Raw genomic sequence first — 23,985 nt, 5'->3', positions numbered from 1 at the left:
CCTTTTCCCTTGAATTTGTTCCAATCATGTAATTACCCTTGATGCTGTTAGTTAAAATGATATTGAAATAGAGATTGCATTTTATTTACTGAGTAATGTAGGACTTGTAAGAAAAATTTTTAGTTGAAGCATTTATTTAAGGAGCAAGTGGGAAGTGTAGGAGTGTTGAAATGGAAAAACAAACACTTAACCTGACATCTACTATGAAATTATTGGATGATCCAAGAACAGTTGATTGTTTGGCATCTGATTTTTGGCTTGCTGAGCATCTGAGTGGCCAGCCATTGATACTTCCTCATGCAGCAAGACCAGGGTTGTAGAGTCTAGGAAACTTTTAGATATAGGAGCCTGTTCTTGGGGAGGATCATATTGGATGACATAGAAGTTTTATAAACACTAACGTTGTTTTTTTCAGCAGCATTCTTCAGATTTGTTCACAGATAAATTCCTTGTGGTCTGTAACAAATGGGAATAGAACACTGCTATTTGCAAAGGTTAAAACTATTAGACTTTAATGTTCCTATAAATCCGTTGTTACTGATTATTGCTTTTGCTGTTCATGTGGCTGATAGATGTGACATTTTCCAAGTAGCTGATGATGCTCCATGTTATATAATAAAACAGCAATTCTTTGACCAGGACCTCAGAACATATATATATAATATTAGAATGCCAGTTAGTTAACATAAGACTTTACATCCTAGTCTTTTTCTCTTTCTTATCTAGCAGGAATCTTGTACAGGTGTATCTTGCTTCAAGCCATTCTAATAAGAGAGACCTCTCTTTTCTTCACAAATCTCCTCTTTGTCTTTTCAGACATCCCGCTTAAGGACAAAAACCTTAATTTGGTCATCCGCTTTTTTCTTTTTTCTCTGTGTTTACTCTTTTACACGGAAACATATTTTTTTCTCTTAGGTTCACCTATTCAGAGGATTCTCTAATTCAGCAGTCCTGATCTATCTTCTGAGCTCTAGTTTTTTTTCCTCCTGAACACTGAATCATAGTTTTAGAGCTAGAAGGAACCATAGAGGTCATTTTTCAAATGAGGAAACTGGGCTGTGGGTGATACAGGTAGTAAGTGGTAGAGTCACTATTTGAACCTCACTAGTCTTTCCATGGTACTATGCTACCGCTCATTTCTGCTTATATAGTCTCCTGTCACCCAAAACTCTTGATTATTTGTCTAGAACCAAACCTACTATTTACCTCTAAAAACTGCCCTCTGGGGTGGCTAGGTGAATAGAGCACTGGCCCTGGAGTCAGGAGAACCTGAGTTCAAATCCAACCTCAGACACTTAACACAAAAACTAGGCGTGTGACCTTGGGTAAGTCACTTAACCCCAATTGCCCTACCTTTCCCCCTCAAAAAAGAAACAAGCTGCCCTCCTGCTGCTAGCAGTCTACCTGTTATTAACATTGTACCATCTCCCCAGTCACCTAAGCTACAAACATTGGAATTACCTTTGTTTCTCATCCAGTTACCAAATTTTATTCTTTCTATCTTCGTTTTCTTTCCTACATTTGTCTTTTCCATTCCATACCTCTCACTATCACCGTAATCCAGACTTGGTTTTATTCGAGGAGCCTCTTTGTTGGTATGTCTGTCCACATTATCATAAATATAAATGTTTGACTACTATGTGTAGAGCACTCATGTTACCAGTATCTTCTTCTCTACCACCCCTTCATAGCCGTGTTCCATTATACTTAGTATATTTTATTCATGATGGTAAAAAGCACTTTGATCATGGTCACTCCACTTGTTTAAAGAAACTTAAATGACTCCTCCTTGGTCGCCAGATGAGTCAATCAACAATCTTTCTCAAAGCACCTACTGTTGTGCTAGACTCTGTTCTAAGCACCAGGGGTGCATAAACAAAAATAAAAACTGTTTCTGCTCTTAAAGAACTTAGTTTCAATGGGCTAGGCAAGATGTATCTGTGTCTGTATATAAAAATAAAAGATATAAATATATATATATATATATATATATATATATATAAATAAAGAGTCAAACTCATTATTCTGTCTTTAAAGACCTTCTCAGTTTAGTTGTGTGTTATCATGTGTCCTGTCCATGGGGCAGGGGTGGGGGGTTGGGAGGTACCCTTTTTTCAAACATTATTGCCCCTTTCCCACCACAAACTCCAGTAATTTTTAAAATTATCTCTTCTGGATCTGTTTTCCAGGTCAGTGGTTTTTTCAGTGAGATATTTCACATTGCCTTCTATTTTTTCATTTGTTTGGATGTGTTTAATAGTATCTTGATTTCTCATAAAGTCACTAGCTTCCATTTGCTCCAATCTAATTCTGAAGGAATGACTCTCTTCAGTGAGCTTTTGAGATTCTTTTTCCATCTGGAAAATTTGGCTTTTTAAGGCATTCTTCTCCTCATTGGCTTTTTGATGCTCTTTTGCCATTTTTTAAGGTGTTGTTTTTTCAGTCAGGTTTTTGACTCTCATTTCATAATTTTCTTGCATCGTTCTCATTTCTCTTCCCAATTTTTCATCCACTACTCTTACTTAGTTTTCAAAATCCTTCTTAAGCTCCTCTATGGCCTGTAATCAGCTTATTCTTTTCTTGGAAGCTTTTGGTGCAGGAGTTCTAACTTCACTGTCTTCCTCCTGTTCCATGCCCTGATCCTTTTCATCCCCAAAAAAGGAATCCAGAGTCGGACCACTGTGCTTGCCTTGCTTCCCTCGTTTGCTCATGTTGCCACTCAATTACTTGACTTTTGAGCTTTTTGCCACAGTAGAACTCTGCTACCAGAGGGGGGAGCTTTGTCCCAAATTACTGGGGTTTTCACAGCTGCTGGAGCTATTAGTTGGCTGCCCTCTCTGAAGCCTCCACATGCTTTGGCAAACTTGTCACTCACCCCAGGACCTCTACCCTAAACTGCAATCCAGATCCCACCAGGTTAAAGCAAGAAGGATCACCCCCTCAGACTGGTCACTTGGTCCACCTATAGTCTGCAGACCAGGAGCTCTGAAGCAGTCACTTGATGGTGGCTGCATAGCTGCAGCATGTCAGCCACTTCTCCCTCCAAGGGTAAAGGCCTGACCACACTCCTGAACTCCTGGTTCACAAAGTCCACACTGCACTGACCTCTTTGTGCTTAGCATCAATGGGTTGATAATTCTGGAAACTGCCACAGCTGCTGGTGAAATGAAGTCCCTCTAGCCAGCGGCTGGTTGTGGCCACCCTGAGGCTAAAACCTCAGGCTCGTGCAGAGCTGGGCTCGGCTCCCAACATGCTGCACTGGCCACTTCCTGCCAGCCTTCCAGGCTGTCCTCAGCAGGAGGTTAGCTTCTCTGTGTTATTTTGTCGGTTCTGTAGCTCCAGAGTTTGTTCAGAATCACCTTTACATGAATTGGAGGAGGTGGAAGTGGGAGCCCCACAGAAATCCTGTTTCTACTCTGCCATCTTGACTCTGGGTCCCTTCCCCCCAAACTCTAATCTAGTCAGACTGTCCTTCTCAGTCTTCTGAGCAGTTTGCGTATTTCTATATAAATTGCTTATGCTGTGCTTTTTTCCTGAAGGGATTTCCCCTCTTCTCTGTAATTTTATTTTAAAAGGATATTCATTACATTTTTACTTCCATTATAAAGTACATTTGTTCAAATACATAAATAAAGTGGACTTTGATTACTTTGATGGATCTGTTAGTATATACAGTGTCCAATTTGTACAAATACTTAACCTCTGCCTCTGTGTCTTTTACTGTAAAATGTGAATAACAGTAGCATCTACTTCACAGGATTGATATGAGAATGAAATAAGATTTTTTTTGGAGTAATTATGAATCTCTGGAGGCTAGGCAGAGTGTTCCAAGATTTGAAGCAGTGCAGTTCCAAAACAAATATTGGGAGGATCAGCATAGGAAAATCCATTTTTGACATAGATTCCATGCTGGACTTCATCAATGACATTGGCAACATCTTTGGCTAACATAGGTCTTCTTGTTTTTATTACTTTGCTTGATAGAATTCACTTGATGATTGTTATCTGTTAAAGGGGGGATTTCCCAGAAAATAAAATAATTCCAAATTGAAAATGACACAACCACTGTTGGTTTGGGGAGTTGGTTGAGAACTAGTATCATTTCCTGTGTTAATAAAATAGGAACAGAAGAGAACATTACAGAGGTGAACAAATCTTTTTAGTTTGAGTGAGTTTTGAAACATTAACATTTTCCATAAACATTTAAACTTTTTAGGCAGAAATACATGTTTTTAAAGTTGTTTCAGTGGTAGAAGATATATTTTATATTCTCTCTAACACATTTATTAAGTACCTACTATGAGAAAGCTATAAAGGGCATGATTGTTGCCCTCAACAAGCTTATAATCTAGTAGGGGAGGTAGTGGGTGTTTGTATCAGTGTATTACAAAGCAGAATATCACATGGTCTTATGAGAATTCATTGGAGGGAGAGATCACTTCTAGAGAGAGAAAGAAGACTTAATGGAAGCTTTTGATCTGTGTCTTAAATGTGGAAAGAAGACATGAGGGTTCAAGTAGTGGTGGGAACAAAGCTATGGAGGCAGGGAGCTGGCAGTTGCTTTGAGTGATAAGTGTTTAGTTTGGCCAGTTTGTTCTCCTTCCAAACTCTATTTTGTTTTATTTCACATTAAGGATTGATTCAACTTGTACTTCTTAAGTACCTTGCTATATGCCAGACTAAACTAAGTGCTGATGATCTCGATTTCTCATAAAGTCATAAGCTTCCATTTACTCCATTCTAATTCTGAAGGAATTATTCTCTTCAGTGAGCTTTTGAAATTCCTTTTCCATCTGGCAAATTCAACTTTTTAAGGCATTCTTCTCCTCCTTGTCTTTTTGGGCCTCTTTTGTCATTTGAGTTAATCTATTTTTTAAGGTTTTACTTTCTTCAGTCATATTGTTGACTCTCTTTTCATGATTTTCTTGCATCATTCTCATTTCTCTTCCCAATTTTTCCTCTACTTTTCTTTCCTCTGCTTCATATTTTTCTTGGAAGCTTTTGGTGTGGGAGTTCTGACTTCTTTGGCTTCCTCCCGTTCCATGCTTTGATCATTTTTGTTCACCAAAAAGGAATCTAAAGTTGGATTGCAGTGTTTGCTTTGCGTGCTCATGTTGCCACTCAATTACTTGACTTTTGAGCTCTTTGCCACAGTAGAACTCTGCTTCCAGAGGGGAGAGCCTTGTCCCAAATTGCTGGGGTTTTCACAGCTGCCGGAGCTATTAGGAGGGTGCTGTCTCTACAACCCTCACATGCTCTGGCTCACTGGTCACACACCTCAGGACCACCACCCAAGACTGTCATCCAGATCCAGGCAGGTTAAAGCAAGAGTGATTACCCTCTGAATGGTTGCTTGGCTCCCTACAGTCTGCAGGCCAGGAGCTCTGAAGCAGCCATGTGGAGGCAGCTGCATGGCTACTGCGCCTCTGAGGCTTCTCACTCACATTCTCAAGAGGCCGGACCGCACTTCTGTACCCCCCAGTTCCAACAGAGTTCTACACTGACCTTTTACTTTGTCTTTGGCATTTATGGGTTGATATTTCTGGAAACTGCCACAGCTGCTGGTGATCCACTCTCCTGAGGTCTGTTCCAGCGGCTGCTGGTCAGGTCCGCCCTAGGGCTAAAACCACAGGCTCAAGCAGGGCTGGGCTTGGCTCCTAGTGAACTGTGATGGATCCTTCCTGCCAGCCTGCCAGGCTGCCTTCAGCAGGAGATTTGTTTCTCTTTGTCACTTTGTGGGTTATGTAGCTCTAAAATTTGTTTAAAGTCATATTTATTAGTATTTGCGGTGGTTATGGGGGGAGCTCACTGAGTTTTCCTGCTTCTGCACCACCAACTTGGCTCTGTCCCCCTCCACCAGTGCTGATGATCTCAATGAAAACTGTAATCCCTCTCTAGGAACTTACATTCTGCTGGAAGGAAATAACATGTATTCATATGAATAATTTGGGAGAGATTTAGGGAGTTGAACACTAATAATTGTAATTAGAGAAGGCTCTTGAGGATATTAGCCTTGAAAGGATTTAGGGGTTCTAAAGGATAGAGGTGAAGAGAGCCCAAGATGGTGTAAAAGCATAGAGGTGGGAGATGGAATGTTATGTACAGCAACAACAAAAGGCTAATTTGGCCAAAGTGTAGTATGTAAGGAGGAGAATAATGGGAATTTGCCTATGATGTTAGAATGTAGCCAGATTATAAAGGTCTTTAAATGCTAAACAAAGGAGAAATAAGGAGCCACTGAAGCTTTTTGGGTAGGGGAATGACATAATCACATCTATGCTTTTAAAATATCAATTTGTTATCCATGTGGTGGTTGAATTGAAGTGGGAGAGAGACTGAAGACTCCAAGACTAATTAAGAGGTTATTGTAATAGTCCAGCAAAGAGATAAGGCTCAGAATTAGAATAGTGACTGTACATTTGCCAGAAAGAGAATGATAGATAAGAGAGATGTTCTAGATATAGCATAGACTGGGCTTTGAAACTAGATACAGAGTGTGACAAAGAGTTGAGTCCAGGATGAGCACCAGACTTGTAACCTGGGCACTGCCTTTGCATATATTGGCAAGTTAGGAAGGTGATTTTAGAGGAAAAGTTAATGAGTTTGGAAATGTTAAGTTTGAGATGCCTAAAGATGTTTTTCAGCCAGTTGGTGATGCTGACTGCCACTGGAGCTCAGATCTTTGGAAGCTGATGAAATAACCAAGAGTGTATTTTGTATAAAGACAAAAGTATACATAGAAGTACACTTGAAGGTGGATGATCCAGCAAAGGAATGTGAGTAGCAGTTAACAGACACAAAGGAGAACAAACAAATGAGCATCATTGTGAAGACTTAGGGAGAAAACCTTTTAGTTATCTTTATATTCTTTTGAATATAATTGTATTTTATGTTTCAGTTCAAGAGAAAAGGAAAGAAAAAGCCAGAGAAGAGAGAGTATCTAAGTAAATGGGGATAGTTAGCTGTGTCAGACCTAGAGAGAGGACAAGAAAGATGAGGAATGATAACAGACCACTGCATTTAGCAATTATGAGATCCTTGGTTATCTGAGAATGGTTTAGTCTGGGTGGTATTAGAATTCTGAAAGAAAAAGGACATGCTTCTAGGGGCAGGTTCCTGGAGGTGGTGTAGATTAAAATAAAAAAAAAGTTGAGATGAGAAAAGAAAGATGAGACCAGAACTTGTCGGTAGTGTAATAATCAGACAGGGAAGAGTAAAAGGAATTTACTGCAGCATTGAGGGTTTAGTTGGGTTATATAAATAAATTTGTAGCATACCCAGCCAACAAAATTATGTGACTAGGATATGATACTCAAATTACCTTTGCTTAGAAACTTTAGTGGTCTCTTACTTTTTGAAGAATAAGACCAATTTCTTTATTCTTACCTTTGACCCTAGATAGTCTGGTTCTAACCTAGCATTCCAGCCTTACCTTGCATATTTCTTTTCATATAACCTAGGTGCATCTAGGGAATTTATTTTTCATGCATACATTCACAAAAGAATTAACTTTTGAGCTTTTGTTTCCTTTTTGAAATATGAATTTTGGAATACTAAAAGATATCAGTCATGTTATTGCTGTGGAAAAGGTAAAGATTTGGAGTTAATGACTGACTGTATTGTCATGACTGTATTGAATGACTGTACTCAGTGAGTTAGTTATCGTCACCTTGGAAGGAGATCTTTAGTGAAGGGCCCCCCAGGCATCTATGCTTAGGGTTGTGCTGTTAAAATTTTTTAATCAGTGGTACACAAATGGCATTCTTATTAATTTTGTGGATGACACAAATCAAGGAGAGCACATTTATTGAAAGAATCAGTTTCCAAAAAAGATCTTAAGTTATAAAATTGGGATTAATCTAAAAAGATTTGATTTAATACTGATAAACATAAAGTCTTTTGCTTTAATTCGAGAAATGGTTTCATAGTACAAGATGGAGAGGCATGGTTGAGGAGCAATTCATCTGAAAAAGATCTTGGAGTTTTAGTGGACTGAATGGTCAATAAGGGTCAACATTGAGCTATGTTATACAAAAAAACTAATTTTGGGCTGCATTAATGTGGTATGGTTGAATAATAAAGTGATGGTTCTGCTTTATTTTACTAGATTAAGACACAGTTCAGAAAGGTCATTTATATGTTGGAGAGGAGGATAATTAGAATGGTGAAGGGCCTTCAGTCTCTTCTCTGATACTATATGCATGACCTTGGACAAGTCATCTGACCTTGCTCAGCCTCAATTTTATCATCTTTAAAATGAGAGGGTTGGACTAGATGACCTCTGAAGTTCTTTTCATCTAGATCTATGATCTTTATTTTGTTTATGCCATATGAGGATTGATCAAAGGAAGTAGGGATATTTCTGTTGGAAAAGACTCAGTGATGGACTTTATTTTATGTGAACTTCATTGCCACCTTGAGAATTAAGTAGTGCTGATAATTATCTGCATTACACACATTGAGGAAACTAAGGCCTAGGGAATTTGTTACTTAAACAGGTTTCATTGCCAGGAATAAATGAATGAAAAAGGATTTATTAAGCACTTATTGTACACCAAGTACTATGCTAAACTTTGGACATACAAGAAAGATGGTCCCTGTCTTCAAGGAACTTACAGCCTAATGGGGCAAACAAGTATGTAAAGGTGAATGGGCAGATGTATAGATGGAAATACATGGAGGCCTATTTTGGGGAAAAGCTCATTTATTAGAGCACAGGGTCTAGGAGAAGGTATTGGAGGAGTGAGGGAAAAGAAAGATCCAAATACAGAAATTTCTCAAAAGGGGCAAACTTTCATGATAATAGATCTTGAGCTGTAAGAGATCTTGATTTATAAGAGACCATCTAGTTCAGTCTTCTGATTTTGAAAATAAGGAAACTGAGTCTCAGAGAGCTTTAAGTGATTTTCACATTGATAGCCATATATATATATATATATATATATATATATATATATATATATACACATAATTACTGTTAGAATTATAAGTTGGGATTTGAAGTCAGGTCCTTTTACTCCAGAAACTTGATTGCACTTTCAGCTCTGTTGCTTTTTCAACTATGTAGTACTATCTAACATTTTAACTGATTTTACCCAAATCAAATCCCTAATATGAAGTATGCCTAAAGAGGTTTCTAATGAAGAAGTGGAGTATTCCTAGGACTCCTAACTGAAGTAGATCATTGAAGGAACAGATGTTTCAGAATCTTAAAGGCATTAGCTTGTACTATACTAATTCTAAGGCATTAGAAGCTAGAGTTGGGGGGCGGGGTGGGTTACTTGGGCAGGTTTGAGAATAGTGCAAGTAAATTCACCTGTAAATATGTTAGGAAGAATCTTGAGAATGGAATTTTTGGGGCAGCTAGGTGGTGCAGTGAACAGAGCACCAGCCTTGGAGTAAGGAGGACCCGAGTTCAAATCCAGCCTCAGACACTTAACACCAAAACTAGCCGTGTGACCTTGGGCAAGTCACTTAACCCCAATTGCCCTCCGCAAAAAAAAAAAAAAGAATCTTGAGATGTTAATTCTCCCCCCCCCCCACCCCATTTTACCCAGCAGGTTTTTTCCTAGTCAAATGTTGTTTTTTTTTTTTGGATGGCAGTTGGGGTTAAGTGACTTGCCCAAGGTCACATGGTTAGCTTTTGTGTTAAGTATCTAAGGCTGCATTTTAACTCAGGTCCTCCTGACTCCAGAGCCGGTGCTCTATTCACTGCACTACCTAGCCACCCCCTTCCTAGTCAAATGTAACAAATTTTTTTTCATTTTTATTCCCTCATATTTATCTTGGTTAGTGAGGAGAATTGATTTTCATATTGCCCTGGGCATAATGGCAAGTGGCTTTACTTTTCTCCCTCTAGAATGAAAATACTGTAGCTTTAGCAACTAAAACTGTTATATAAACTTTGGATTTTCTTCTGGTGGGCCATTCAGCCCCTCTGACCCTCCATTTTTAGATAACTGACCTTTAACTTGGTCTTCCTAGTGGAATTGGGTTGGAATTGCATTTTCAAAGCACAGTTCACTTTATGTGTACACAAAGCAGATTTGCTGCTTCTCAATAGCAGCATTATTACATGTTTTACTTCCCTCCCCATGACACAAAAATGAATGAGTGAAACACAGATACCTTCTGCCTTCTTAGTGTGAACAGTGCTTAGCCTTTAATTGAATTCTTTTCACCTTATTTCTTCAGCCATACCTCTGACCACTGCCACCCATTCTTTGGATACTTGTCTTTTGAGAATGTTCTACAAAGCTCTGTCAGGCTCATGCAGTATAGATATGGCTAGAGGACTGGACATAACTGAACATCCTATTTTATATAATACTCATCCTTTAAGTCTACCAGCATTCATCTTCTTTTTCTCTAATATTATTAAATGTTCAGATTTGGTTAGTTTGCATTGAATTTCCTCAATGTTGACTAGTTATCTGCTTCTTTCCCCCTAGGTCCTAAGCAGATAGTTATCATTATATACAGTGATATATACTTTTCACGCTTTATCTTCCAGCTTCCATCTTGGATACCTTAATTAAACCTGATTCTCCTCTCATTTTTTCTCCTCTGATCCTGTAGCAGCTTATGTGTATCAAGGTACACTGAATAGGTGTCTATCTGTTCTGCCCAGTAATATGCAGCTATTGTGCGTTTTCTTCCATTCCATGTTTGTTTTAGGAATACTGTGGGAAGGTATTAAAAGAGGACAACACTAAGGTTCCATCCTCAAATAGCTTCCTCATTCTTCTTTAGTTGGAAGGATTTGTTTTGAAGTTTTGGTCTGGACCTGGGATATCATTGGTATAGGAGATGCCCAGTAAGTAAATTTCCTCTACTCATGTAAGTCGTCAACTATTCTGTGATTCATAGGTTTAGAGTGTAGCCCAGGACCACAGAAGGATAGATTGAGTTATTTTTTCTGCTTTTCAGGATGTTTCAGAGGTGGGACTTTGAACTAGTCCCACATCTTGCTGCTTCTGTGGCTAGCTCCTTCTCTGCTTTACCATATTGCTACTCTGTCATTATCCACTGTACCACATTGCCTCTTATGGAAGGATTTAGGAGAACAGAATTAGACATTGGTTATTAAATTTAGAATATAGCTGTTAAATTGTTCATTTTTAATATATTTTAATTTTCAATTTAGTTTTTAATGAAGGGGGTGGGAAAGAAAAGACATTCTCTTATAGTTGGTTCTGTAGGGTATCCCAGTTCTGTTGGCTATTATTTTTTGTTTTGTTTTGTTGCTTTTTGGAGAGGGGAAGGTAGGGCAGTTGGAGTTAAGTGACTTGCCAGAGATCACGTGGCTAGTAAGTGTTAAGTGACTGAGGTCAAATTTGCACTCAGTCCCCATGACTCCAGGGCCAGTGCTCTATTCACTGCGCCACCTAGCTGCCCCATCTGTTGGCTGTTCTTAAGGAAGTTACTCATTGTATTCACTGTAATTGGTAGCACATATTGTAGGTGCCCAATAAATATTTGCTGAATGAATGAAAAATTTTAGTATTAAAAGCAAACTTATTAAAAAAAATTAACTTATGAAGTTTAAAAGGTAGCTGGTATTTATCACCTAGATTATTGAATTAAATTAGTATTTAAAAAAACCCCAACAACAGTTTGACCCGCTCAAGTAAAACATAGCTACATTGTTATTGGCAACTTTCCTGAGGTCCGTTGAAGGTAGAGGTGTGAATAAGTTTATATGTTTTTTTTCTGTATCCCCTTTTTGTGCCTTACCCCCTTTTCCTGAGGTCCTCCTTTCTAGGCACTTCAAAGATCAACTTAAGTACCTCCTTCCCAATGTTATCTTAGATTTACTATACATTATACTATATAGATATACTATACTATATATACTATATAGATAGGCTATACTATATACTATAGATATGCCATATAGATATACTATACTGGATATACTATATATTTTGTATAGATATACTATAGAGTATATATAAGATATACTATAAACACATTTTGTATATATTTTTTATATGTATACATGTTTTTTTTTTATAGAATGTAAGCTTCTTGAGGTCAGGGACTGTTTCATTTTTAATTTTGGTATCCCAGCACCTTGCATGGTACCTGGATGGTAGTAGATGATTAAAAAATGCTTATTGTTGACTGATTGCTCCTGTAAAAAAGAAACTGAGAAAGGGTTATAGTTATGTTTATGAATTTGACTATATTTTAGTGTGATTTCATCATGTTACCTCAGTGAGCATCTTTTTCCAAACTTTTAAAATTACTAATTGTTGAATAAGCAGGTCTTTTTTGTTTTGTTTTATCAGAGTAACTTTAGACTTTGGTTGTCTGGGAGATATTTTTCTATGGGGGCCCAATCTTAGGACTTTTCTAGGGTTTGAAGAAGAGTATGGATTTATCCTAGGACTTGGAGTACACTGTCCCCTAGCCACAGGTCCATTGTCATGTCTTTTTTCTCTACCAAAGATAAGGAACATCTTATTTCTTTAGAAGGACAGAGATCATGGCTAAGACTCCCTCATTCCTCTCAACCCAACTTCCTCCCCAACTCCTTTATCTCCTACTCTGTGGCTACCCTACCACTGTGTTCTCTGGAATGCCTGCTCCATAGTTAACAAACTTGCTTTCGTCTTAAATATTTTCCTTCCCCACTCCTTCCATCTGTTTCTCATTGAAATCCAGCTCCCTCCTAATATAGCCTCCTTGGCTTCCCTTTCCAACCCTTCTTTGCATTTTCACTCATTTATCCAACTTACTGGTGGGAGTAGGGGAGTTGGAAAACACCTTCTTCATCTCCACTTTCTTTTATATCATCACATGGTAGTTTCTCTTCCTTTGAAGTTCACTCAATCCATATTTGCCACTCAAGTCAAAATTCTGGTAGCTATTGTTACTTTTGCTCAAGCTCTCATACTAGGGAGCTATTTATAGTGATACTTTTTGCCCTTTTTTGGGGGGGGGAGGGACAGTTGGGGTTAAGTGACTTGCCTAAGGTCACACGGCTAGTAAGTGTTAAGTGTCTGAGGCCAGATTTGAACTCAGATCCTCCTGACTCCAGGGCTGGTGCTCTAGTCACTACACCATCTAGCTGCCCCTATAGTGACACTTTTTGAAACAGCCTAACCTTACAGTTACTAGATTATATTGGTTCACATGACCTACTCTTCCACCTCACTTCAGCTGTACACAAAGATGGTCATACATTTATCTTGCCATCACCTACAGATGCACTGCTTTCATGTTCATGAATTCTGAGATTCCCTTATGTACGCTTTCATTATTATAGTTATTGTATGTATTGTTTTCTTGATTTTTCTTACTTCATGCTGCATCAGTTCTGATCTTTCTGTACTTCTCTGTATTCATCACATAGAGCTTTTCTTTTTGTTGTTGTTTAGTCATTTTAGTCCTGTTCGGCTCTTTGTGCCCCCCACGTGGGGTTTTCTTGACAAAGATACTGGCATGTTTTATCATTTCCTTCTGCAGTTTATTTTACAGATGAGGAAACTAAGGCAAACAGGGTTAAATGGCTTGCCCAGTAAGTGTTTTTTTTACTAGTAACCACTAGTAAGTGTTCCTGCTTATCATTTTTTATAGCATAGTACTATTCCATCACAATCATATACTAAAACTTGTTCAGTCATTCCCCACTTGATGGGCATCCCCTCAATTTCCAATTCATATAAACATAACTCATAATTTTAAATGTGAATGGATTAAGCAATCCAATAAAGCTAAAAAGGATGATAAATTGAATAAGAAAATAAAACCTAATCTGTTTCTTTCAAGAAATACATTACCAAACAAAGACACACAAAATAAAACTGAAGGCATGGAAAAAATTTTACCAAGCAACAAAAAGTCTGTGGAGGAACAATCGTGTTATATACCAAAGCAAAAACTTTTTTTTTTAAAGGAGCAAATAAATGATCTCAAAAATCACATAACAACAATAGAGGAAAAATTGAGAAAAGAAATGAGATTGGAAAATTTTAAAAACAGAGTTAACAATGTGGTAATAGAGGCAGAAGAATTTCTGAAGAAAAAAATGCCTTAAAAAATTAACCAAATGACAACAGAGATAACAAAAAAAAAATACTAAAGAAAATAATTCCTTAAGAATCAGAATCGGCCAAATGGTAAAAGAGGTACAAAATCTCATTAAAGAAAACAACTCTTTAAAATATGGAATTGGTCAGCTGGGAGCTAATGCCTTCATTAGGCAACAAGAAACAATAATACAAAGTCAGAAGAATGGGGAGAAAAATAGAAAATATGAAATATTTTTATCCGAGGAACATCTAATCAGGAGAACAAATCATGGAGAGATAATTTAAGAATTATTACAGTATCTGAAAGCCATGATTAAAAAGAGCCTGGAAAATGTATTTCAAAAAAAATTATAAAGAAAAACTCCCCAGATATTTTAGAACCAGAAAACAAAGTAGAAATTGAAAGAATCCACCAATTATCTCATGAAAGAGCTCCTCCAAAGAAAACTCACAGGAATATTATAGCCAAATTCCAGAGCCTTCAGGTCGAGAAGAGAATACTGCAGTTATCAAAAAGAAACAATTCTGATTTTCTGGAGCCACAGTCAGAGTCACACGAAATTTAGCACAATAAAGAGACCAAGGACTTATAATGTGATGTTTTGGAAGGCAAAGGAGTTAAGACTACAGCAAAATATAATCTACCCAGCAAAACTGAGTATAATCCTGCAGAGAAAATGGATATTTGTCACTCAAGTTTGGGAGCATCAGTCTCACATCTAACTCAGAATTTTTGTAACCTGACCAGCCACCTTGGTTCGAGCTGGAATATCCCCCCAAATGGCATCTGCTGTTAAGGATTAGCTGATTTTGAATGTCCTAAAGGAAGACCAGGTTCCCCAGAACAAGATCACTGTTGTTGGAATTGGTGCATTTGGCATGGCATGTGCCATCAGTTTCTTAACAAAAGATTTGACTGATGAACTTGCATTAGTTGATGTAATAGAAGACAAACTAGAGGGAGAGATGATGGATCTCCAACATGGCAGCCTTTTCCTCAAAATGCCAAATATTGTTTCTGGCAAAGACTATAGTGTGATTGCAAACCCAAAACTGGTCATTGTTATAGCTGGGGCATATCAACAGGAGGGAGAAAGTCGTCTTAATTTGGTCCAATGCAATGTGAATATCTTTAAATTCATTGTTCCCAATATTCTTAAATATAGCCCTAATTGCAAACTGCTTATTGTTTCCAATCTAGTAGGTATTTTTGACATGTGGCCTGGAAGCTAAGTAGCTTTCCTAAAAACCGCGTTATTGTAAGTGGTTGCAATCTGGGTTTTGCCCGTTTCTGTTACCTAATAGGGGAGAGACTTGATGTCCATTCTTCAAGTTGTCATGGATGGGTCCTTGGGGAACATGGAGACTATAGTGTTCCTGTGTGGAGTGGTGTGAATGTTGCCTGTGTGTCTCTGAAGAATCTTCATCCTCAATTGGGAATTGATGCTGATTCAGAGAGTTGGAAAGATGCTCATAAACAGGTGGTTGAAAGTACTTATGAGACGATCAAGCTGAAGGGCTACATTTTCTGGGCCATGGACTTGTCTGTGGCAGATCTGGCAAAAAGCATTATGAAGAATCTTAGGAGAGTACATCTAATTTCCATTCCACCATGATTAAGGGCCTCTATGGCATTAATGAGGATGTCTTCCTTAGTGTCCCATGTATCTTGGGGCAGAATGGCATTTCAGATGTTGTGAAGGTAAACCTGAATCTGGAGGATGAGAGTTGTTTAAAGAAAAGTGCATTTACTCTTTGAGGAATCCAGAAGGAACTGCAATTTTAAAACTTTTTTTAATGTGTTGACATCAAGAGAACATGACATTGGTTAAGGGGTTATGTATTATGTGCCTTTCAAATTGGTCAAATCCTACTACTGATTAGTGATTGAACACCAGAAATGTAAAACCTGTGAACCACACTTCAGTCTCTTCCTAAAGTTAGAAATGGGGAATAGTACAGTGTTATTACTATTTGTTAAACTCTGTTGTTGTTTGCACATGATGCTGGATATGATTTGTATAATCTCAGTAGTTGGTATCAAGCAGAGCCAGCATCCCACAGGTATATAAACTACCTGCCTTGTATGTAGGTGCTACAGGTTCCCATAGGTCCAGAACACAACACTCCTGGATACAAAACACCATACAGTAGTAATTCTTTATTGATACATTGATTACCTTTGTGCTTCTCTCCATTAGGTCTCTACAAGCATGGCCCCATGTATCACATTTCCATATGTATATATATATGTATCTCAATAGTTGTAAATTTTCATATTATATTAAAAGATCTATATATGTACAATGATGCAACCAATTCCTCAAGTGTCATATTAACCCTAAATACTGTATAAACAAGTAATTGATAGAAAAAGAAAATGGAAATTTAATGAAATAGAGGCATTTCAAGTATTCCTGATGAAAAGTCCAGAAGTGAATAGAAAATTTGACATTCAAACACAAGACTGAAGAGACACATAAAAAGGTAAACATGAATGAGAATGCATAAGAGACTTAAGGTTAAACTGTTTACATTCATGAATGGGAAGACAATACATTTAACCCCTAAGAACTTTATCATCATCTTGAGTCTTTTGGAATTGTCTTAGATCTTTGCATTGCTGAGAAGAGCTAAGTCTATCAAAGTTAGTCATCGCACAGCATTGCTATTCATATGACACTTTTTAAAAATTGTGGTTACAGTAAATCCATACCCCCATTGCTCTCTCTAGTATAGCTCTGTGTATTACTCACCTTATTCTCTAACTTTAATGTATTATGGGTAGAACTTCTATATGCATGTAAATACATCTAATAATAAAAAGTATGTCACAAAATCCTCTGACTAGGATAATAAAACTGAGCTGGCAGTGCTTACCTGTGATTAGGAAAAATGGAAAATTAGACCAGTTGGTAGTGGAAAACTTTGGTTATCTCTATGAAGATAGATGAGTACCTTGTTGAGACAAGATGGAAATTAGGCTTTGTGTGTAAGATAAATGACTACTCTCTGTAATGGATAAGTTTTAGAAAATCTAGGAAAAGAAAATCTTGGACCTAGTTCTAAGGAGTGGAAGTAATGAACAGCAACTGCTGGAGGTAATAGTTTTATAAACATGTACATTGTACCAGGTTTCATAATCCAATTAAGTAAAACATTCAGATGGGAAAAGGAACACCACATCATCCTTCACACAGTTATTCAGTTTTAGAAAAGGCAATAACTACCAGATTTAACATTAGGATTAAACAAAAAGTAATATTTAAGGAATAAAAAATCTTACCAGGAGCTTTGATCCTTTGGAAGCTCAGGAAAATATATGCCCTTTAAATAAAAGTGAGGTATTAAAAGATGACAAATCCATCTGGTTAATTGGTGGAATAAAAGAGGCCATTGTAGGGGAAGTATACAAATTTTTTAAAAAGTAAGGATATTGCCCAAGAGTTTTCCAGCCTCATGTTTCCTGTAGGTTTGTGCCCACTCTTCAGCATAAAAGTTGAATGTATTTGTGGGAGAGTATATATGAGAATGTTGATATATTTTATTTTATACATTGACTTTAATTCATGAGTATCTATGATGTTTTTATTATGTCTTTTGCCTTTTTTGTTAAGTAAATGATTGTTTAAAAGCTTTAAAAAATTGCCCAACAGAGAAAATGTTAGGTGTAAACAAAAAATTTCTAAAGAATCTGTGATTTCTCCAGACATTCCTCTGTGGAAATTCCCTCCACCAAACCATTTATGATTTAGTAGGTAAGGCCTACAGTTGTTTGAGGCAGCCTACCCTAAAACTTTTTATAGCACTATAGGAGATGTTACTTCACTAATCTCAACTTTCAGGAGTCTTGATTTAGTGATACAGGTATTGAACTATTTTTTCTGGCCTTGAGCAGGTTTTTGCTTGTTGTTGATACATTTTATTTTGGTACAACATAATACTTCTTAATAATCCCTTCCTTTGCCTATCATTTGAGGAATGGCTGAACAAACTGTGGTATATGAATGTAATGCAATAATATTGTGTTAAAAGAAATGATGAGCAGGGCAGACTTCAGAAAAACCTGGAAAGACCTATATGGACTGATGCAAGGTAAAATGAGCAGAACTGGGAGAACATTGTATACAGTAACAGCAACATTGTATAATGAATGATCAACTATGTGTGATTCCAAGACAATTATTACAAAAGACTAATGATGGAAAATGCTGTCCACATCCAGAGAAAGAACTGATGGACTCTAAATGCAGGTCGAAGCATACTGTTTTTGCTTTATTTTTTTGTTTTGTTTTTTTCTCTTTTGACCTGTTTCTTCTTTCACAACATGACTAATGTGGAAATATGTTTTACGTGATTGCATACCTATATCAGATTTCTTACCATTTTAGCAAAAGGGGAGAGAGAAAAATTTGGAATTCAGAATAAAATACTATTAAAAAAAACAAACAATTCCATCCTTCCTCCCCGCTGTGTATTTTCCTGAAACAGTTAAATACTTACCTAAAAGAATGATTTTAAGTTATAGTACATGTTACTTTCCATCTGGTAGTTTAACAGCTTACAATAGAAAGGAAGGTTGTGAGGTTTAACTTTGATAATTTGTTACCAACATTGTCTTAGTATATTTTGACCTTTAGTTTCTTTGAAAACCTGTTAGTGTTATTTGTTTTTTTTTTTAACATTGTTGCAGTGTGTATGTATTCTCTCACCTCTTCTTCCTTCACTTTTCCTAGAAGTCTTCCTATGTTTCTGTGAATTCTCAGTAGTTAGCATTGCTCTTGGTAGTCTCTGCTTTTATGAAGTAGAAGGGACCTGAGAGGTCATTTAATTCAGTCTCCTTATTAAAAAACAACAACAACAAAAAACCTTTAGTTTTATTAAATAATTTTATTTTTGTTTGATATTATGGTTTAGAATTTCTTTCCTTATCTGACTGTTTTACATAAGGTAGATAAATTTGAACTCAGGTTACTTAATAAAATGGTCTTTAGTCATCTAACTGGGAATGTGCTTAGTCTAGTAGTCTCACTAATGGTAGTGAATAGAGAGGGCTGTGTGGTGAGAAAAGGAAAACAAATGGAGATAGGCTAAGGAAATAGGAAAGGGAGCTTGGGAGTGCTTGGCTAGTGGTCAGGGATTGGTGTACAGGGAGCACAGAAGAGATAGTTGGGGGGAGCAGGTATACTCTCCTTCTACCCACTGGCATTTGTACTGGTACTGTATCCCTTGGTTCCTCCCCAGTTTCCTTCTCATTCATTTTCATCTCTAAAAGGGAGATAATAATAGTACCTAATACACTGGGTTTTGGGGGAGGGGGAATCAAATAAGACACTGTATATAAACCTTGAAGTGCTATGTAAATGTGAGTGATTAATATTCATGATTCCTCCTTTTCCCATAAAATCTCCTCTTGAGAACCCGCTGGTTTAAGTAGTAAGTTTTTCTAGTAGATTATTCATTCTCTTGTCATTACATTGGAGCAACTATAAAGGGATACTCGTATGGATGAGATGCAGTAATCTCTTTTAGTATCAAAGTTTTCTTTTCACCTTTGATTTTGCTATTTTTAAAAGAAAAATGACCATGAAAACTTCCTATTACCCATAATATGAATAATATACTTCTGATAACTTAGTTGATAGCAGTGTTTAATGTGGCCTGTGGTTAAAATATAGTCACCAGTGCTGTTAATAATCGTAGTGGTAACCAACGTTTATGTAGCAACCTTCCACCTCCAATTTTAAAAAGTAGGTTGGTACCAGTTTGCTTTAAATAAAAGAATGCATTGACTGTTAAAAATGTTTTTCCCATTTCTTTTCTCTTTTTCCTTTCTCTTTATATTGCTGTCTTTCTATCACAGTTTTTAACCTTTTGCAACTGCCACAATACTGTCCATTTTTGAATCCCATTCTGTTTTTTAACACAGGTTGGTTGATCCTAAAATAAAAGATATAGAAAGTACTGAGAAAATATGTTACAGTGAAAAAAAACAGTGGATTAGGAATCTGGAAACATGGATGCTATTAGGCCTACTTCTCTCACTAATTTGGGGAATAGCCTTAACCTCCTTATGCCCATTTTATCCCTTGAAAAATGTAAATAATTACACCACCAAAACTGATATATTTATAGGACTTTAAGGTTTGCAGAATGCATTACATGATCTCATTTTTTTTTTAAGCAGTTGGAGTTAAGTAACTTGCTCAAGGTTACATGGCCAGTTATTTTTGTGTGGGTGCCAAGTATCTGATCCCAGTTCTCCCGACGCTGGGGCCGGAACTCTTACTGCGCCACCTGGCTGCCCTGATTATCTCATTTTAACCCATGATAACTCTTTCATATAAGTACAGGTATTATTATCCACATTTTGCAGATGAATAAATAGAGATTCAGAGAGAAGTTAAGGGACTTATCCATGATCATGTAATTTGTATCAGAGAAAAGGATTTAAGCCCAGGTCTTTCTGACTTCAACCAGCACTCTATCTACTTTGTCACACTTCTCATAGAAGACTTTTTACATACCCTATTACATGTTCTTAAATATCTTTAGGAAAGCCAAGTAGTGAGATCCATAGAAGCAGATATATACCTCCTACCCCTGTTTTCTTCAAAATGCTTCTGTTTTGGAATCATTACTACTTATCTCCCGGTAGAGTCAGGTAACAATGATCTCCTTTGCCGCAGAGAGCCAAAGTATGAATGTGTATATTTATCCTTCACCTAAAGGAGTATGGTAGCAGATAGGTTTTTAGTCATCTGAACAAAAATCACTACTGGGTCGCTAATATGTTTGTACTTTTACAACCTTGCTTTCTTAAATATTCAGTGGCTTGTTACCAGGGGTCCTGAAGGGAATAATATTCTTGAAGTACTTAAAAAGGGAATGAAAGTCTTTCCATGTTTTTCATTAAGCTCCTCATTTCTCATAGCATAGTAGTATTCTATCACAGTCATATACCACATCTTGTTCAGCCATTCCCCAATTGATGGGCATCCTTGCAATTTCCAGTTCTTTGCCACCATGAAGAGAGTTGCTATAATCATTTTAGAACCTATAGGTTCTTTTCCTTTTTCCCTAATCATCTCTTGAAATGGGTCAAAGGGCATAGGCATTTTAATAATTCTTTGGGCATAATTCCAGATTACTCTCCAAAATGGTTGGATTAGTTTACAGTTCCACCAACACTTAGTGTACAAATTTTTCCACATCCCCTTCAACATTTGTCGTTTTCCCTTTCAATCGTTTTAGCCAACCTAACAAATGAAATATGATGTCCCAAAGTTGTTTTAATTTTCATTTCTCTAATCAGTAATGATTTAGAGCATTTTTTCATATGACTACAAATTGTTTTGATTTCTTCATTGGAAAACTTCCTGTTCATATCCTTGGCCATTTATCAATTGGGGAATGACTTGTATCCTTATAGATTTGACAAAGTTCTTTATATATTTGAGATATCAGACCTTTATCTGAGAAACTGTCTATAAAAATTTTCTTGCATGAAATAATAAAGAGTGAAATGAGCAGAACCAGGAGAACATTGTGTACAGTAACAGCAATATTGTTTTAAGAATAACTTTGAGCAAATAAGTAATTTTGGCTATTATAAATACCCGTTAACTACAAAGAACCAATGAGGAAGACTCTGCGTCCAGAAAAAGAACTGATAAATAGATGTATAGAATGATTTTACACACACACCCACACACACCTACCCATACCCCCCTCCCCCCCACACACACACATTTGTGTCTAATGGTAGCCATCTTGGGGAGGGGGAACAGAAATTTTCACAATAACTTTATTATATATTTAAAAGGAAAAACAGCTTGTACCTAATAGATTTGCAATTTCACATGAATTTTTTTTGGTTATACTATGTTATGGGAATTCTTGTTTTATCCCATAAATTAAAAATAAAGTAAATTTTAAAAATTTTAAAAGGGAATGAAAGAAAACTTTTAGCTCATAGTTTTAGTATAGTGATGCCATGGTGAGCCTGAGCCATTGATGAATTGTAATCACAGATACTTCTCAAGATCATCAGACTGAGTGAGGTTTTTGGATATTTGACCAATTATGACAGAGGGTGTGTGAGTTGTCAGTAGTGTCTATTTCTATGCCCTACTTTTCCTCTTCTGAGATTATTATATATATTTACAGAGAAGGCACTGAATATGACCATTTTTGTGATAGCTTTGCCTCCTCTCTATTGTGTAATGATTTTTTCCCTGACCTGTTGGCTCCCATTATCTGCAGGTGATTTTGGAATTGAACATTCCCTGCTCCTTAGAGGTTAAGTGCTACTGTCAGCAAGACAGGGTAGAGGATGGGGATGGGCATCTATGTATATTTGTGTCACTCTTGTCACCGTGGAAACAAAGGGACCATGGTTGTCCAGAGAGATATAGTCATTGTGAGTTCTTCAAATCTGAATATGTTCAGGACCCTGTTACCTCTGTTGAGGTAATGACAATTAAAATCTACTCACTTTGACTACAGACTACTGACTCATTTTCATCCCCACCCTTCATAGGAATCTTTCCTAACCCTGAGCTTCCTTTCTCCTCTTCCCCACCCATGCCAGCCCCCCATTAGCAGCCTTACAGGAGGTCATTTACTGCCTTTTTATAGACTAACAGCTGGAATGGTGGCTGAAGTTCTCATAACAGATTGTAGCTTTAAAGTGAATGGGGAAAGTGGTTGGTTTCAAAACCACCTGCAGATGACAGGAGCCAAAAAATAAATGAAGGAAGTTTATTTTTACATTGTGTATTCTTTAAATAATCAGCTTTATTTAAAGAAAATGTGGAATTGGAGAGTTTAAAAAAGTGTCTTGTAACTTGCTACTGATTATGCAGTTTTATCATTGATTCTCTTGCAGCAGAGTACTCCTAAGGAGAATAGAGATCTAAAGCAATGAAGAGTCTCAGAGATGGACCCAGCATAATTCTTATTTGGTGATCAGTGATCATCCTCAGGCATGTAGGGACCAAAATGATACTTCCCATTGTTCTGTGGTTGCTTCCCCCACCCCAAATAAAAAAGGGGCAGATCAATACTAGTTAACTTTAAAAAATAAACAAAGTACTACGTTGACTGTATGTTTAAAATGTTTTGGCAGGTCCCCTTTCTTCTATTCCTTTTTCTTCAGATTTACTGTATTTCCACATTCATTTTCAGCCTTTCTACAACTTCTTCAGTCTCATGGCCCCTTTTGTCCCGTTCTTTTGTTCATCAAGGATTATAATATATCAGTTCCTAAACCTGAAATAAGAAGTTTAGAAGGTTCAAAGATAGTATGTTACAATGAAAAGAGCACTGGAGTAGGAATCTGGAAAATTGGATTTCTTTCTAACTCCAAACCAGCATTCTATCCACATTATCACAGTGCCTGTCATAGAAAGGAAAGTATTCATATAGCGATTACATGCTCATTGGGATCTCTAGGAAGGCCAAGTAGTGAGATATACATGGAGGGTAATGAGGAGCAGTCAGCAATCCTTCCTGTCCCCTACCAACACCCTATCATTTATCAGAATGCCTCTTTTAGAAATCATTACTGCTCCTGTCCTTGTAGAGTCAAGCCTGCTTGCTCCGTTTTCCCATAGAACCTGAGAAAGGATGGTAGCATTACCCAAGTTTTTATTCCATATTAAATTGTTGCATTGAATATTAAATTCCTCCAAGAAAGGAATACTTTTAAGATGATCTAGTTCCATCATGTATGTAGCTGAATGTGTTTTGTTAAATAAAATAATTTATAACATAAGATTTCTTTTAAAAATGTTTTTCTTTAATTATATCCACTCCCCCCCCCCCACTGGTATTTGTATAGGGCTTTGAGGTTTGCAGTGTCTTTAAACACATTTCCATTTGATTTGAAATAATAATTCTTGCTCTCATATTATTGCCTTGATAATATTGTTGTAAGAATCAT

General features: G+C 37.0%; 1 protein-coding gene and 1 pseudogene across 1 annotated transcript in view; both read left to right on the top strand.

Moving 5' to 3' along the window:
* The window catches only part of NUDCD3 (NudC domain containing 3), a 129,920-nt gene that overhangs the window by 57,957 nt on the left and 47,978 nt on the right, over positions 1–23,985 (top strand). The gene's annotated exons all lie outside the window — the stretch shown is intronic.
* On the top strand, positions 9,627–17,104 carry LOC138149044 (L-lactate dehydrogenase A chain pseudogene; annotated as a pseudogene).

The sequence above is a fragment of the Petaurus breviceps genome, unplaced genomic scaffold (assembly GCF_028583685.1).
Source record: "Petaurus breviceps papuanus isolate PSGF00001 unplaced genomic scaffold, PetGlider_PUasm1.0 90845, whole genome shotgun sequence".
NCBI lineage: Eukaryota > Metazoa > Chordata > Mammalia > Diprotodontia > Petauridae > Petaurus > Petaurus breviceps.
This window is presented reverse-complemented; position numbering and strand designations above follow the sequence as displayed.